The following is a 17,104-nucleotide window of genomic DNA, read 5'->3' on the forward strand; positions in this document are numbered from 1 at the left end:
CGTGAGCCACTGCACCCAGCATTCATCAGTATTTTGTTTTATAGGATTATTTCTGTTCACGGTTACTCCTGTACACATTCCTCTGCCAACCACTTCAAATCCTTTTGGAATAAGACTATGTATGTAAAAACAAACTAAATGGAACTTTTGATTTTATAAGCTTTAAAATTTTTATTTTATATTAAATTTTACAATTTCCAACTTCCGGAATAAACTATTTATGAGACATGCTATTAAGAGGTAGACTATCAAGATCAAGGCTGTTACTATTGCTGGGCTGTGACTGGGCACTGTGGCTCATGCCTGTAATCCCAAGACTTTGGGAAGCCGAGGGCGGATCACTTGAGCTCAGGAGTTTGAGACCAGCCTGGGCAACATGGCAAAACCCATCTCTACCAAAAATACAAAAAATTAGCTGGGCATGGTTGCACACACCTGTAGCCCTAGCTACTCAGGAGGGTGAGGTGAGAGGATTGCTTGAGCCCAGGATGTCAAGACTGCAGTGAGCCGTGGTTGTGCCTGGGTGACAGAATGAGACCGTGTCTCAAAAAAAAAAAAAAAAAAAAATTGCTGAGCTAACATGCCTTAACACTGGGTAACGTGTTCAAAATGTTCCTTTCTGCTGGGTGCGGGTGGCTCACACCCGTAATCCCAGCACTTTGGGAGGCTGAGGCAGGCAGATCACCCAAGGTCAGGAGTTCGAGACCAGTCTGGCCAACATGGTGAAACCCTGTCTCTACTAAAAATACAAAAATTAGCCAGGCATGGTGGCGCTTACCTGTAATCCCAGCTACTTGGGAGGCTGAGGCAGGAGAATCGCTTCAACCCAGGAGGCAGAGGTGGCAACGAGCTGAGACTGCACCACTTAACTCCAGCCTGGGCCACAGAGTAAAACTCTGTCTCCAAAAAAATAATAATAATAAATAAAATGCTCCTTTCTTTTAAATCCTAAATTCATTCTTTGTATACTTTAATAGAATCTTGAATAAATATTTTTATTCTTAGAAGATTATTTCAAAATGTTTCTTATTACTTACAGATTTCCAGTTCCTTAATAACTCTTTAAAATGCTAAACATATATATTTAGATCTTTTATTGTTTTTCTATTAACTCAAAACATTTTAAAAATAAGTAAAGTAGCATTTTTAAGTTCATAATATATTACCACCCCCAATGAAAAAATAGTTCTATAACTGGCTGGGCGCAGTGGTTCATGCCTGTGATCCCAGCACTTTGGGAGGCCGAGGCAGGTGGGTCACCTGAAGTCAGGAGTTCGAGACCAGCCTGGCCGACATGGTGAAACCCCGTCTCTACCAAAAATACAAAAATTAGCCAGGTGTGGCGGCGTGTGCCTGTAGTCCCAGCTACTTCGGAGGCTGAGACAGGAGAATTGCTTGAACCCAGGAGGCGGAGGTTGCAGTGAGCTGAGATTGTGCCACTGCACTCCAGCCTGGGCGACAGAGTGAGACTCTGTCTCAGAAAAAAAAAAAGAATTATTATTATATAATTGAAATATACTCATCCTTTAAAAGATGTCCTGATGCTGTGGTATTTCCTTATATATGAGTAACTTGAACAATAATGGAGAGTACGGTCCTTAATATTTCTGTGATGTTACTAAGAGAAAACTCACTGAAGCATTCTTTTCTATTATACATCCATATATGCATCTGTTTAACAAACATGAAGTATGAAGGACATGGGGGTACAGTGTGGCGTGGATCCTCAGGGGGAGGCTGGGCAGTCACCTCAGGATTTGTCATTCCTGCTTTTGGTCATATGCCTCTCCTGGAGGACAGAGATTAACCACAAGAAATTCTGTCTCCCCCTAATATGGAATCATCATTTGATCATGAAACATCAGTTGCACAGTAGTTTTTGAAGACTCTATTAGAAATGCACTAGAGAAAAGCAAATTTTCTAATGAGAAATCTGATCATTACAGTTTAGGGAATTTCATGAAGGCAGTGTTTTTATTTGACCTAGGTAGGAGAATGAGGGGTAGATTTCAAGTGTCAGACTGTCAAACCTTTGAGAATCATCAGCCTGTGTCTGTATTCTTTTTAAAATAATTTTTTCTTCTTGTCCTGAAGTGTTTACCTAGAAACAATGGGAAATATTAGCCAGAGTACAGATGCCCCCTTACGAGGCCTGTAAATATTGTAAAGCTATTTGATGGTCCTCTACCAAGACAGCAAGCAAATCATAGCTCTTTTTCTGGGTCTTTATAGTATGAATGGTGACATTTATAATTTCAGCCATAGTGAGGAATAAGTTATTGATACATCTCTGGAATTCAGGGACCCGTAACCAAAGTTAAAACCCTCAAGCAGTTCAGTACACTCCTACCATCTCCTGGGAGGTCACTCCTACGAGACTTCTGAAGAGACCCAGATGATGAGACTGAACAGGACTTAAAATCTTCAAAGGAGCTGGTAAGGAGTCTATGTACCAGGAATACATACGCCCCAGGAGTAGTTCTCAGTATACATAGAGGTCACAGATAAAGAACAGGCCCACTGGCCCTATAATTAATATATATGTAAAGAGTTGAAAGTGTATGTCTTTTTCCCAGAATTATGGTGATAAACTATTTGAGTTGGCATCTTGTATCCTACTTTTCCTGAACGTGGACATTTTTCTATTTTTTACAAGGTGCTACATTATAAGTAAATATGTAAATTGTAATATAAGAGGTATTTCTATCATCAGGATAGTTGTACAGGATTGCTTGTCAAGCTTGGTAAGTATTTTTATTTCCTTTGGTCACATTCCCCAATAGTCGGACGGGTTATAAAAGTACCATGGACACTCAAGATAATTTAAAATGTCATTGGGTTGACTTTTCTCTCCAGATAAAATATTGACTGTGTGTAGTTCTATGTAATTACAACAACAGCCTGAGTAGCTGAGTCTAGAGATATTTGTGGTAAGCTCTAAAGTATATAGAAGATGTTCAGATCTTAAACTTGGTGGATTTGTTTGCTAGCATTAAGCAGAGGTATTCCTATGATTTGAGTGTTGCCTGGAGCTAGAAATGGATAACAGGTCCAGCAAGAGGCAGGTTAGCAGATGAAGCTATGGTCTCTCATTCTTAAAAACAAGGTAGTGGAAATGTATTTTGCTTCAAAAAAGGGAGGGGAAAAAATGAAGAAAAGTAGAGTCATAGAAAAGGAAAGCAATAGCTTTTAGTTACACAGCAATTTTACATGGGAGTCAGTTCATTTGATTGGGCATAACAAAAAGATCTGTTTTTTTTTTTTTTTTCATTGTCTTGGGTGGAATTTGCACTTACAAAGTTGTCTGCTTGACCTGAAGATCGCAGGTAAGCTGTTTGTGCCTTGAAACCAGGTTTTGGAGGCTTGTTGGTTAGCCTCAACTTGCAGTCACTCATGGGAGTAGAAGTCCATTGGTTTTAGTTGAAAGTTCATTTTCATTATGACACATGTAACTGTGGGTCAATTGTAGCTGTTGTCAAGAGGACCTGAAGTGGCTCCTTCCAATAACGTTCTAATGCATTTTTGTGTCTGTGTTAATTAGCATTTTCTGTAGGACAAACCACCCCAAACTAAGTAGCTTAAAACAATCATTTATTTACTCATGATTTGGGGGATGAGCAATTTGAGCTGGGCTCAACTAGAACAACTGCTTTGCTCCACATGATGATGTCTGACCCTCACACATGAATTTACACTCAATTGATAGTTGATGGCCTCACATATCTGGTGGTTGCTGGCTGTTGGCAGGGAAATGGAGGTAACCGGGTCATGTGTCTCTCATTATCCAAGAGGCTAGCCCAAGTGCATTTATGTGATGTTGATCTGAGAGTGCCTATGAGCAGTAAGAGAGGGCGAGCTTCAGTATGCAAGCAGCGTTCAAGCCTCTGCTTGTGTCATATTGCTAATGCCTTGTTGCCCAAACTAAGTCATATGTCCAAGCCCAGACTCAAAGAGTAGATAATTAGACTCTATTTCTTGGTGGGCAGATTTGTAAAGTCGCATACTAGGGAGCATGCATATGGAATGGGAAGAATTTGTGGCCACTTTTTCAACTTAGCAAACATTGATTTCTCTTCTAGTGGAACTGGTCACTGAACTAGAATTCATATAAAGGTTTGAGTGATGTCTCCTTTGGAAAGGCGGCTTGTACCTACTGGGCACAAAACCGTATACTAATGAGCTTCTGACAGTATTTAGCTAAGTCTGCATGTGACAAAAAATAGTTCTCGGTAGAGTTATTCCTAACCACATACGGTATGCTATAAATGATGTCCTAGAGAGAAAATCTGTATGAGCTCTGAGGAGGTAGTCTTGTGGCCATTAACACTGGTGGCAAAACATTAGGCTAAGGCAGATTAGGGATTTTTGATACTTTAGACCTGGAGTCAGCACATTTTCTCAGTAAAAGGCCAGATAGTAAATATTCTTGGCTTTGAAGGCCTCATGTGGTCTCTGTCACATAGTCCATATCCCTCTTTGTTTTTTCTATAAACTTTTAAAATATGTAAGAAAAATTTTTTAGCTCATGGACCATATGAAAAGACTTCAGGCCAGATTTGGCCCATGGGCTGTAGTGTGCCAGCCCCTGATTGGGACAGCTTTTGTTTCAGTGCCTCCATTTGTTCTTTTTTTACCTTTCCTGAATGGAGAGTAGTTTTTGTGTTAGGAGAGAAATTCTGCAGAATCCTATAGGACTGTTATGGTGAAATGAGTTCCACAGTCACTGAATAGAAGCAGGAATTCCCTGTATTGGGAACACAAAGTCTAGCAATGTTTTCTTTCTGAAACATCTGTATTTTTTTTTCTTTTTTTTTTTTTTTGAGACAGAGTCTTGCTCTGTCGCCCAGGCTGGAGTGCAGTGGCACAATCTCAGCTCACTTCAACCTCCACCTCCCAGTCTCAAGCAATTCTCCTGCCTCAGCCTCCCAAGTAACTGGGATTACAGGCGCCCACCACCACGCCCGGCTAATTTTTGTATTTTCAGTAGAGACAGGGTTTCACCATGTTGGTCAGGCTGGTCTCGAACTCCTGACCTCAAGTGATCTACCTGCCTCAGCCTCCCAAAGTGCTGAGATTACAGGCGTGAGCCACCACACCTGGCCCATCTGTAGCTTTTCATCAAGGAACAGGTTCTATCCATCCTGATAACAGACTACTACTAATATATATTTATAGCTTAATGACCTGGATAGTTGTATAAAACCCATTTGTAAATTCTGAAAGGGCTTTGAGGAGTTTCTGTATTTTGTTTTCCCTTTTTGGTTATAACTGGGTTATGTTAGTTGTAGATGAGACATTATTCTCCCACTTTCTGATGAAATTTTGATTTTTTTCATTATTTATTTACCATGGAGCTTAATTTGATTCTTTCATGATGCAAAAAATCATGGGTCAAGTTAGCATCCACTTGATGGATCATGGCACTCCCAGGCCGCTGTCAGAGACTGCCAGCACCCAGCTTTATGAAGAAAATGTCTCTGTAATTGCCAATATTGTTTCTCAGAAGGCTGGATTGATTGTTATGAGCCAATTATAGCTTGTCTAAATTGAGCCAATTTTCCTTCCAAGTGGGGATAGATGTCAATTTGATGGAACTCTTTGTAGTTGTGGTAATAAAAGCTACTTGTTTAGCATTGAGTTAGCAAAGGCATTGTCATTGGTTTTCAGTGTAGTAGTTTGTGAGTTTGTAACTTAACTGACACATATTTTTCATATTGAATAGCTTATAATGAATTTTCAGTGTCTTTACCATTTTTGGTAGTTTTAGTATCTTTACCATTTTCAATCAGAGTAACTTAAAAAGTAAACATATCCACTTTGTTTCTTAGCATCCCACAGTTATGAGCAATTCCAAATGCATATCTACTATCTGTTTAGTGTTTACAATTTCTTCTTTGCCAAAGTGCAAGACCAAGTCAGAGGTGTTCATTTATCCACTTGGGCACATTGAACATTAGCCCATGGAGCAGCTTTGATAGCTGCATGTTAGGTGGCGACAGAGTATTCTGTACAGAAAATGTCTTTGTTATTTTAAGGTAAGTCATCTACAAACAGTATTAAGTCAGAATTGACTAAGATTTGATCTAGGCATTCTTGTGTGTTTAGTTTTTACTTTCTACTGAAAATATAATTTATATAATAAATTACTAATCAAGTGGAGAGCTCAATGAATTTCTACTTTTGTCTATACATACCTGTGTAATATCTCCCAAGTAGAACTAGAACACTTCCTAGCAACCCAGAAGGTTCCCTTGTGCCCCTTTCCTAGTCAATACACACCCCCTCTTCCCCCAGAAGTAACCACCATTCTGACTTCTATCACCATCAGTTACTTTTGTTTATTTTTGAATTTCGTATAGGTAGAATTACAGAGTATGTACTCTTTTTTCTAGTTTCTTTTATAAGTATAATATCCGTGATATTCATATATATTTTTGTAGTTTTTGTTTGTTTGTTTGTTTTTGAGATGGAGTTTGGCTCTTGTTATCCAGGCTGGAGTGCAATGGCTCGATCTCAGCTCACCGCAACCTCCGCCTCCTGGGTTCAGGCGATTCTCCTGCCTCAGCCTCCTGAGTAGCTGGGATTACAGGCATGTGCCACCACACCCGGCTTATTTTGTATTTTTAGTAGAGACAGGGTTTCTCCATGTTGGTCAGGCTGGTCTCAAACTCCTGACCTCAGGTGATCCGCCCGCCTTGGCCTCCCAAAATGCTGGGATTACAGGCGTGAGCCACCACACTCAGCCAGTTCGTTGTTTTTTATGGCTGTGTGGCATTCCATTGTGTGACTATACCACAATTCATTCATTCATTCTACTGTTGATGAACATTTGGGGTGTTACCACTTTCTGTTATGAATAAAGCTGCTATGAATATTGTTGTGCATTTATTTTAGTAGACAGATGGACTGATTTGTCTTGGATGCATTTCTGGGTAATAGGGTAGGCATGTGTTTAGTAGGAGCTGGGCATTCTTAATCCCCCAGGTACCACAAACAGTCATGGATTCCTCCTTATATAGAAGAGGGAGTCAATGGTGGGATTAAAATCTTAAGGATGTGCAATTGTGAGGTGGACAGTAGAAGGATTTCATCATCAGTGAGGCAGCTGACAGAGAAACGCTGAGTGCTGCCTAGAGTAACAGGGACTGCACAGCATGTGGAATGCAAAAAGCTGGTGCAGCAGTAAGCGCTAGTCAGCCTGCTGCAGGAGCTCTGACCACTGAGCTGCTGCCCCCGGCCTGTGTAGGCAGGGAGAGTACATTGTAGCCACCAGACCGAGAGATTTGTTCAGAGAGCCAATACACTACTGGTGTGAAGCTTCTCTCAGCCAAATTAATGCTCCTATTAGGCAGCTTTGTCTTTCCTCTGTTTGGCACAGTTAGGGATATACGAAGTATAGAGTTGCTGGGGGAGACCTTCAGAGAGGGGAAGACTTTTTCTGCCTTTTCATCCCATGTGAAGGGGCCTGTAATCATGTCTTAGGAAGCTCTTGTAAGGGCAATCCTGAGCAATCTTTTTTTTTTTTTTTTTTTTTTTTGAGACAGGGTTTGCTCTGTTGCCCGGGCTGGAGTGCAGTGGTGTGATCTTGGCTCACTAAAACCTCCAACTCTCGAGTTCAAGCAATTCTCCCACCTCAGCCTCCTGAGGAGCTGGGACTACAGGTGCGTGCCATGATGCCCAGCTAATTTTTTGTATTTTTAGTAGAGACAGGGTTTCACCATGTTGGCCAGGCTGGCCTCAAATTCCTGGCCTCAAGTGACCCTCCTTGGCCTCCCAAAGTGCTGAGATTACAGTGGCAAGCCACGGCGCCAGGCCCTGAAAATCTTAATTGCCTTTGATTTTGGGAGCTTAGATAAAATGAAATAGTTTTTATTCTGGAGGATAACAGAGAGTATCTGCCTACAGACCGATCATAACCAAAATCATGTCATTTCAAATTTTGTAGATCTTTTGAAATGATGTAGTTAGAAATTTTCAGGTAGAGTTGTAACTTTTCAGTTGACATGTTATGTCCCTTTTCTGCCAATTTCATTAAGAAATAATTGAAGTCTTATAGCAGGAGAACACAGCAATAAATTGTTGTATAAGGGTGGATCTTCATGGAATACTTAGATCCTTAAGATCATTTACTTAGACATTGAGAAAAATATGAAGGTGATTTCATAGGTCCTCAAGTCTGGTGATTTTTGCATATGAAACAAGCAAGCACTGAATCTCTTTAACTACTGGTTACTAAAATAAAGCTGCATATTTACGCACTGCCATAAAACATTGACTCATGGAGGGAATGGAAGACAAGATAGTATTTGGGTAGGAAACACTGGGAATCTAAGAATCATAATTCTATTGATTGCTCTGAGTTTTTAAACAAATCTATAGTCTTTCCTATTAGGTTTATTAATCAGAAATCTGAGCATTGCAAGGACTGGTACAAGTAGAAGTAGTCCTTGTTCTTAACAGCAACAACAACAACAATAGAATGGATTGGCCCCAATATCTCTTCAGGTTTGAGTAAGTCTTAGGTAATTTAGACAGGAGTTTATAAGGATCAATCTGAATCTTAGTAGGTCAGCATAAATAAGCACAGTTCTTAGCCTTTGGATGTGGTCCTTATTCTTAAGCTATAGTCCTAAGGTTTCAGTGGAATATTCAAGTTGTTTACCAAGCCCCTCTAGATTGGAAGGACATGAATCTTAAACTCTGTCCTTCCAGTATCAGGCAACTGTTGACATCTCTTTCAGGCTTCCAGGTGTTGCTTTCCACTGGGTTCCTTGGATTTTCACCCAGCACATGTGCAGTTCACCTATTAGCTAAGAATTTGAAAGAGTCTGTATGCAGATATTGTGGATCCCCCCATCTGTAGCTCTCTTCTTTATGCGATTTTCCTGCTCAATTTTCAGCCTTTCTGGGAGCTCTGGATACTTGTTCTGACCTCCAAGCCCAGCAACACTGTCACTGCTGCATGAGTGTGTCCTCCATGCACACGGGCAATGGGAAGTGCCCTGGATAAATGTGGATCTCACCAACTGTGTTCCTCCTTTCAAAGTATAAATATTCTCAGTTTCTGCTTGCTTTTGGTCATTCTCCAGTGCCTTCAAACAACTGGTTTTTATATTTTGTCCAGAGCTTATAATTGTTACTGGCAGGAGGGATAGTCTGGCATAAGGAATTTCACCATTCCTGGCAGCTGGAATAGAAGCAGCAGTAAAATGGTAAGGGAAAGTGAATCACATTATCATTTTTAAACCTTATTCTCCTTCTTTCTCTTTCCTCTGTCCATCACCAATCTTTCCACCACTGGCCCTGGCCTGAGAAGCTTTGGGAACTCAGTAACAAAAGAGGAGCAGAATAGGATGTCAGGATGAAGAGGTAGCTCAAGAATTTAGAGAATAAAGATGGTTTCCCGCTGCCTGTAAACCTCTCATCAATGAGATCATTAAATACAAAAGGAGTGGTTCCAAATCTGGCTGTGGACCATTTAAAAACTAAGATGCACAGGCCCCAGCTGGGCGCGGTGGCTCACGCCTGTAATTCCAGCACTTTGGGAGGCTGGGGCGGGCAGATCATGAGGTCAGGAGTTTGACACCAGCCTGACCAACATGGTGAAACCCCGTCTCTACTAAAAATACAAAAATTAGCTGAGCATGATGGCGCACACCTGTAATCCCAGCTACTCGGGAGGCTGAGGCAGGAGAATCGCTTGAACCTGGGAGGCGGAGGTTGCAGTGAGCTGAGATTGTGCCACTGCACTCTAGCCTGGGCAACACAGGAAGACTCCATCTCAAAAAAAAAAGATGCACAGGCCCCACTCCATACCCACCAAACCAACAGCTGGTGGGAGGGCCCAGGTGATCTGATGGTTAGCTGGGATTGGGAACCATTACTAGAGGACAGGAAGCCTCACATGTTTCTTGAGTGAACAAATGAATGAATGCATATGCACAACTGAGCAATGGTGAGATCATTCCCATGGTAAAATTGCCTCCTCTTTCACAGGCTGGTTCTCATATATGCCGGATTGTTGAGGACTTGTCTGAGAGCTGTGGAAAGTATCAGCTGAAGTGCATTTTGACACTGATATATGATGTCTTACTTCACAGGAAATAGTTCAGGAACAGCCAGGAAGTCTGAAGTCCATTGAGAATGTGTTAAATGCGAGGTGTCCTGTGAGGTTTCTCAATCTCTCAGCAGTCTTGAAATTTGTTTGTCGTTGTTCCAGTTTATATGAGCCTGAAAAAGGCCTTTTATTGGCTTGCATCTGTCACTTAAAGATGTCCTTAACTCAGGAAACAAACCTCACTTATCTTCAGAAGTGTTTTACTTGGATCAAAAAGCAGCTGAATTCAAATGCTTTATGTTACCTGAAAAATAACACCCAGAGGTACCGTTCTAAAGTGACTCTGAAATCCTCCCCTTTTAATAAGAATCTTTCTCCTTTGGGAGGTAATTTTTTGAGGCAATAATCTGATTCTTGGCATTAAACTAAGATTCTTTTATCATTATATGTTGTAAACAAAGTTCTTGCTTGTAAGATGAATGTACGACAAGTTTCAGGGACTTTAAACTTCCCAATAAGAAAAGGGGCGTATAGTTCCCAATGAATTAACAGCCTCATTCTGTGGCTGAATTAAAGGCCTGTGGGTTAGGGCAGGGAGACTCTCCACAGAAGGGCTTATATAGGGGTGATGGAATGTGGTTCCCATTTTCCAAGTGCTAAAGATGACAAGTTGTCCCCAATAGATTTTTAGAAAGTACATCATTATATCGTCACTTTCACTGCATGATTATTGCAGTCACATTAATCCACAGAGAAAGCATGTGTGTGTGTGTTGAGATTTTTCTATTCTGAAGCATAGTCAATAAACATAGCTTTGGTTTTGGTTGGTTTTCCTTTTTCTTGCTACACATTTACATCTGGATTTTCTCTTTTAAAATATAACTTCCTCTGAAGCAGCGATGAAGATTTTAAAGAAAAAATGAACATCTAGTGCAAGACAATAGTCTTTTAATACACAGAAGGGTTTTTTTTGATACTCATTAATGTTAATTGCATGCACTAATTCGTAGCCTTGTGAAATCACAAATTATATAAGTAGAGTTAGAATTGGCCCTTCTTTGCCACCTATTTTTCCAATAGGAAAACAAGATAAGAGAACATCTATTTGGAAACTTTATTAACATATTTTCTTTTTTCATGTTAGAGTTTTCTAAAGCTTTTGCCCAGTATTATTATTTTATTTAATTATCCACCTAGGATGAGAATTAATTAAGATATAGAGAAGTGAGGTGAGGCTGAAATGTGTCCTGGGTAACCAAAGAATTTTAAATGGATACTTTAAACTCAAATTGCATTGTTCCTTTTCACATCTATATGAATATGAAGTTTCATGAAAGGGCCCTTAAATTTCCTGTTTCATGGGAGTCTTCCTTCATTTCACTTTTTTTTCTTTTTCTCTTAGAATGCTAAATATCTTCCTCCTCTGGAGACTAAATTAGATGCATCTTGAATTCATTTCTTACACAAGAAATCTTTTTCTTCCCCATAAGCTGTCAGTACCATTTATATTTTAAATGAAAGGCAACTCTTTTCATGAAGGAGGGACTCCAACTTTCCTTGGGAATTATCTAAACAAAGTCACGTGTCTCCTTTTCTCTGTTCCATCTTCACATGAGAAAGCATAAATCACGCAACCTAACAAATAAACACAATTGACATGTTATTTCTTTTTCTATAGAGACATCAGTTCTTTAATCTCCTATTTCTTGTAAGCAGGCCTGCTTTGGGGGACTGAAATCCTAATATATACACAATGGTATTCTGTGAGTAAGAAAGAAACTCTAATGGAACTCTATGTTAGAGAAATTTAATGTAACGTGACTACATGAATACCTCTTGCTGTTTTGCTTCTCTCATCCCATTTAGCTATAAAAACCAGAAAGCATTCCTGCTGAAAGGAAAAGAACAGCTAGCTAAGAGGAAAAATCTAACTGTGAAGTGCTGGCAATGCTCGGTGCCAAGAACCTGAGACTCTCTTTTTTTAAGCATGATGTTTTATTGTGAAGGTTTTATAAGAACTTAACTTTAACCTATTAAAAAAAAGAGTGATTTGGAAATAAAGGAAAAGGAGCAATTTTGCCCTCTTATTCCTCTCTAGTATAAACAAGGTATGAGGCTGATGCTTTCTTGGCATAACATGAAACTCTGAACTAACAAAAGAGGTGTAATTAAAGCTCACCTGGCCTCAGAGGTCTTCTTTCCATAAAAGTTAAACAAACCATAATGGCTGGCACTCAGTGGCCAAGACTGGCCCGAGTTATTGGCTGTGACTTTCAACTGGTACAGAGTAGTTCAAAATAAAAGTCATTAAAACAAGTGGTGGAGGCCTCAGAGAGGAGCAGCTGGGGGAGCCCTTTTATGTGTCTATTTCAGGGATGAGATAGGGGTTGCCTTGTGTGAATGTTGGGTTTGTGAGCCTCTTAAGGCAACTCGGGTGTCTCTTGGAGTCTGTTTGAGAAAGGCCAAGAAAGTGAACTTTGTTCCCAAAGAAAATAAATTTTGCTGTGATTTTTTTCTTGTTTCCTTTGGTCCAAGTGAATTCCCAACATTCAGCCCACAGGGTGCAGGCAGTGCAGCAAGGTATTCTGGGACTCAGGTTGGGTATGGCAGCTGCACTGATAACGGCTAGGAGGGCCCAGGTGCTTACTGTGGAATAAATGAATCTTTCCATCACCGGTAAATAAGATGAACTCTTTCCCAGTCCAAGTCCCAGGCAATAGATGGTAGGTATGCCTCCATTCCAAAGTGAGTTGCTAGAAAACTAACAGGGGCCTCCAAAGGGCATGATGATGACCAGAAGCCCGACACCCACCTCAAACACAGAAAAGGCTGCTGCTGGATAGTAGAGAGAATTTCTTGGAGGAGGGTTGGCTTGTGGTGGCCAGTTTGATGGGTCCCAGTGGAAGGAGCAGCAAGAAGACCACTTGGAGAGCTTGTGCCCCAGGAGTTTGAGGACCCACTGGACTGTTGTCTCAGGAATCTAAAGATGAGATGCTATGGCTATTCCCCTGAAGCAGCAGGGTACAGAGAGTGACAGCATCTTTGCAGCTTAGGAATTTGCCACACATCCCACCGAGGGGGAGAGGAAGATGCAAGAATAAGTGCGAGTTTTTTTCTTGGACCAGAAGTGGGCAATGTGAGAGGCAGCCCTGCTAGAAACATTTAAAATCTGCCCAATGGCCTGGCACAGTGGCTCATGCCTGTAATCTCAGCACTTTAGGAGGCCGAGGTGGGGGGATCATATGAGGCCAGGAGTTCGAGACCAGCTTAGGCAACATAGGGAGACCACCCCCCCCGGCCCCCGCTCCAACCCCCACCCCATCTCTACAAAAAGATTTAAAAATTAACTGGGTTTGGCAGTGTGTGACTGTGGTCCCTGCTACTCTGGATGCTGAGGCAGGAGGATCGCCTGAGCCTGGGAGGTCGAGGCTGCAGTGAGCTGTGATCATGCCACTGCCCTCCAGCTTGGGTAACAGATCAAGATCTGGTCTAAATAAATAAAATCAGCCCGAGAGGACTGCCTAGAGGGGTGACGTGAACCCAACCAGGGGTTGGACCACTAAATTCCCTGGGGCTAAAGAAAGAAATAAAACAGCCAGAGGGAAATGCATTACTCATGTTAAGAGAATCATGGTATGATTTTTTTTTTTTGCCATGTCTATAGCAAGAATGAAGGCCATTCTCAGCAGTGAATGTTGACATCACTCTGAAAGGGATGAACAGTTATTGTGAAGAGCTCCAGAGGAACCCTGCAGAGGGACTTTAATCACAATCTGACTGTAGAACTCAGTCTTCCTGGAAAGAAAAAGAAAAGGCTCTGGGTTGACAAATGATAGGAAAATAAGAACTGGCTGTCATTCACACTCTTTGTAGTCACGCACAGAACATGATCAAGGGTGTTACACTGAGTTTCCGTTACAAGGCGAGCTCTGTGTATGCTCACTTCCCCAACAACGTTGTTATCAGGAGAATGGGTCTCTTATTGACATCCAAAATTTCTTGGGTGAAAAATACATCCAATGGGTTTGGATGAGGCCAGGTGTTGCTTATTCAGTATCTCAAGCCCAGAAAGGTGAGTTAATCCTTGAAGGAAATAACATTGAGCTTGTTTCAAATTCAGCTGCTTTGATTCGGCAAGCCACAACAGTTAAAAACAAGGATTTCAGAACATTTTTGGATTGTATCTGTATTTCTGAAAAACAAACAGTTCAGCAGGCTGATGAATAAGACCCAAGAGTTGTCCACCTACAGAAACTAGATGCCAGATGATTCCTAAAACCTATTTGTGATATTTTAATGATGCAGTAAAAGACCTTTATTGGAAAAATAAAAGAGAATTATAGTCTGATGTTCCTACCATGATCTCTGAAGAACCCAAAGATGCACCCTAAGAAAAGTGGCCACCTTTAACCATTCACCTAGTTTAGGGAGGATCAGCTTAAAGTACCTATCCAACCTGAGGAAATCAACCCCAGATGAAATTGATGATGGTCAAGGAAGATCTTCCATGGCCTTTTTCTTTCACTTCTCTTACCTTACAACCTTCTGGAAGCCAGAGCCAGACTAGTGAGTCGGGGGGTGCAGAAGCAAGAGAAGAAGACGGAGAAATGGAGAAGGATTTTCTCCACTGCAGGTCTTCCTGCTGCAGAGTCCTGATCTCTCTGCGAGGAGAAAGTTCTCTTAAATGCAGCTCGGATTCTCACTATTAGGTAAAAGTGGACATTTCTGTTTTTGTGATTAGTTTTTTGTGTGATTGTAAGTGATCAGAGGGCTTTTTGTTAACTAGGAATGAGTGGATTCCTGTGGGGTCTTCCTACAGTGCTTATGATTTTGCCTATCATCTAAGAATTAATCGAATAATTAGTAATGTCATTATGGTATTACTTACTACCTAAGAGGAGTGAATAAGCTATCAGCTTTAGATTTCATCCAGGGGTCAAGGAAAAATTAGCCTCAGACAGTGGGCTTGGATGGGTAGTGTGTTGGACAGGAATAAAGTTGTTTTCTGATTGTAGCAGTCCTTGAGTCAGTTCTGCCCAGTCAATGTACCAGGGAGATTTAAGAAATTATTTTGTAAAAGACATTGGACGTCTCTCTTCCCACACCTGACATACCTGTTTGCTGCTCCTGAAGTGAATTTGGGTAAATAAATGATCAAATAAATGATTTCTGGAGCAGCTGAGAATGTAATTAGAGAATGTAGCACACACAAAAATGAAGGGAAACAATGCAGCCTATTTAAGATTCACAGACTATATGTTAAATGTTGCTTTGCCCAGGATGGAGTTATGTTTCTTAGCAATCATCCTACAGTGGGTAGGAATCTAGAAGTAAAAATTAATACTGCTAGTTTTATGCAGTAGAAGAGACATTATATGTAGAGCTCTTGATGGCGGGCATACTGCTACTTTAATAAAGTCTCATTTCAAACATTTCCCAACACTTTATGAGATCACTTGTAGTTTTTTTTTTTTTTTTTTTAAATGATGTGTTAAGTTCTAAAACATCCCATTAGTAACCTGTTTCTGAAATAGTTTTCCTTAGAACATGACAAGGTAATCGGTTCAGAACAGCGACACTCTGCTGGCGAGAGGAGCTATCTCAGGTCAGGTGGACCATCTGTTCTTGAAGAATGTAAACTAGTAAAATAAATTGTAAGTGAAGATAAAGTTGTTCATGCAGGAAGGGGAAGGAGATTAACAAACCTCTGCAAAGCTCTTGAAAAGCATCATTTCTCTGAAGTTTAGGGAGTCCTCTTAAGGAAATGGTGATTAGCACAAAAGCTGCAGGGTGTCTGATCATTAACATTTTTATTTGTGTTTTTATTTAATTAATGCCTGCTCATCTACTTAGCTTCATGAGAGCAAGGACCCACTGTCTATTAGGTTTTAAATGCTGCCCAAGTCTACAATCCTTTAATTTCTTTTCTTTCTTTTCCCTTCATTATCAAAAGTATTTCCCTGAAAAGAATATTGCCTGTTGTCCCTCTGTTTCTTCCTGTCATCAACAACTTCTCCCATTTGGCCACCCGGACTCCCCACATTGCCAGCCTCTATCTCAGGACATAGGGAGTGAGGCTTGCTTAGGCATATACAGGCACGCTGCGGGATGAACGAGGTCAGGAAGTACTGGTCCTTTTGAGCCTTGGAGGCACTGTGTCTTCTCAAGCCCAGGGAAAAGCCTAGCTTCTCTGAGAAAATCCAGAAGTGGTAACTGGACTTCAGTGAATAGCCCTTTAATTTTGGTTGATAAATGTTTACTGGTAAAAGCATACTTGAGATTAAAAACAAATGTAAACATTCTTACTGTCTTAGTCTGTTTTCTGTTGCTTATAAGAGAATACACGAAACTGGATAATTTATAAGAAACAGAGGCCAGGCACAGTGGCTCACGCCTGTAATCCCAGTGCTTTGGGAGTCCGAGGTGGGCGGATCACCTGAGGTCAGGAGTTGGAGACCAGCCTGATCAACATGACAAAACCCCGTCTCTACTAAAAATACAAAATTAGCCAGGTGTGGTGGCTCATGCCTGTAATCCCAGCTGCTCAGGAGGCTGAGGCAGGAGAATCGCTTGAACCTGAGAGGCAGAGGTTGCATTGAGCCGAGATGGTGTCATTGCACTCCAGCCTGGGCAACAAGAGTAAAACCCCATCTCAAAAAAAGAAACAGAATTTCTACAGTTTTGGAGGTTGGAAAATCCAAGATGGAGGGGACACATCTGGTGAGAGCCTTCTGGTTGGTGGGGACTCTCTATAGAGGCCTGAGGTGGCACATGGTATCACGTTGCCAGGGGACTGAGTGTGCGAAAGTGCTAGCTCAGGTTTCTCTTCCTCTGCTTATAAAGCCACCAGTTCCCCTCCTAAAATAACCCATTAATCCATTAACCCATTAATCCATTAATCTATAAATGGATTAATCCAATCACCTCTTGAGTACCCAGATCTCAGTACTGCCACATTTGAGAATTGACTTTCAACGTGAGTTTTGGAGGGGACGTTCAAATATAGCACTTGCATTGTACAAAGGCTGATAGGTACATTTGAAAAAA

At 41.0% G+C, this 17,104-nt stretch overlaps 1 pseudogene; it reads left to right on the forward strand.

Annotated features, from left to right (window-relative positions):
* Nucleotides 1-7,161: 7,161 nt before the first annotated feature.
* Nucleotides 7,162-15,352, forward strand: LOC112128727 (large ribosomal subunit protein uL6-like; annotated as a pseudogene).
* The last annotated feature ends 1,752 nt before the right edge of the window (nt 15,353-17,104 follow it).

Source organism: Pongo abelii, chromosome 15 (genome assembly GCF_028885655.2).
Source record: "Pongo abelii isolate AG06213 chromosome 15, NHGRI_mPonAbe1-v2.0_pri, whole genome shotgun sequence".
Lineage (NCBI taxonomy): Eukaryota > Metazoa > Chordata > Mammalia > Primates > Hominidae > Pongo > Pongo abelii.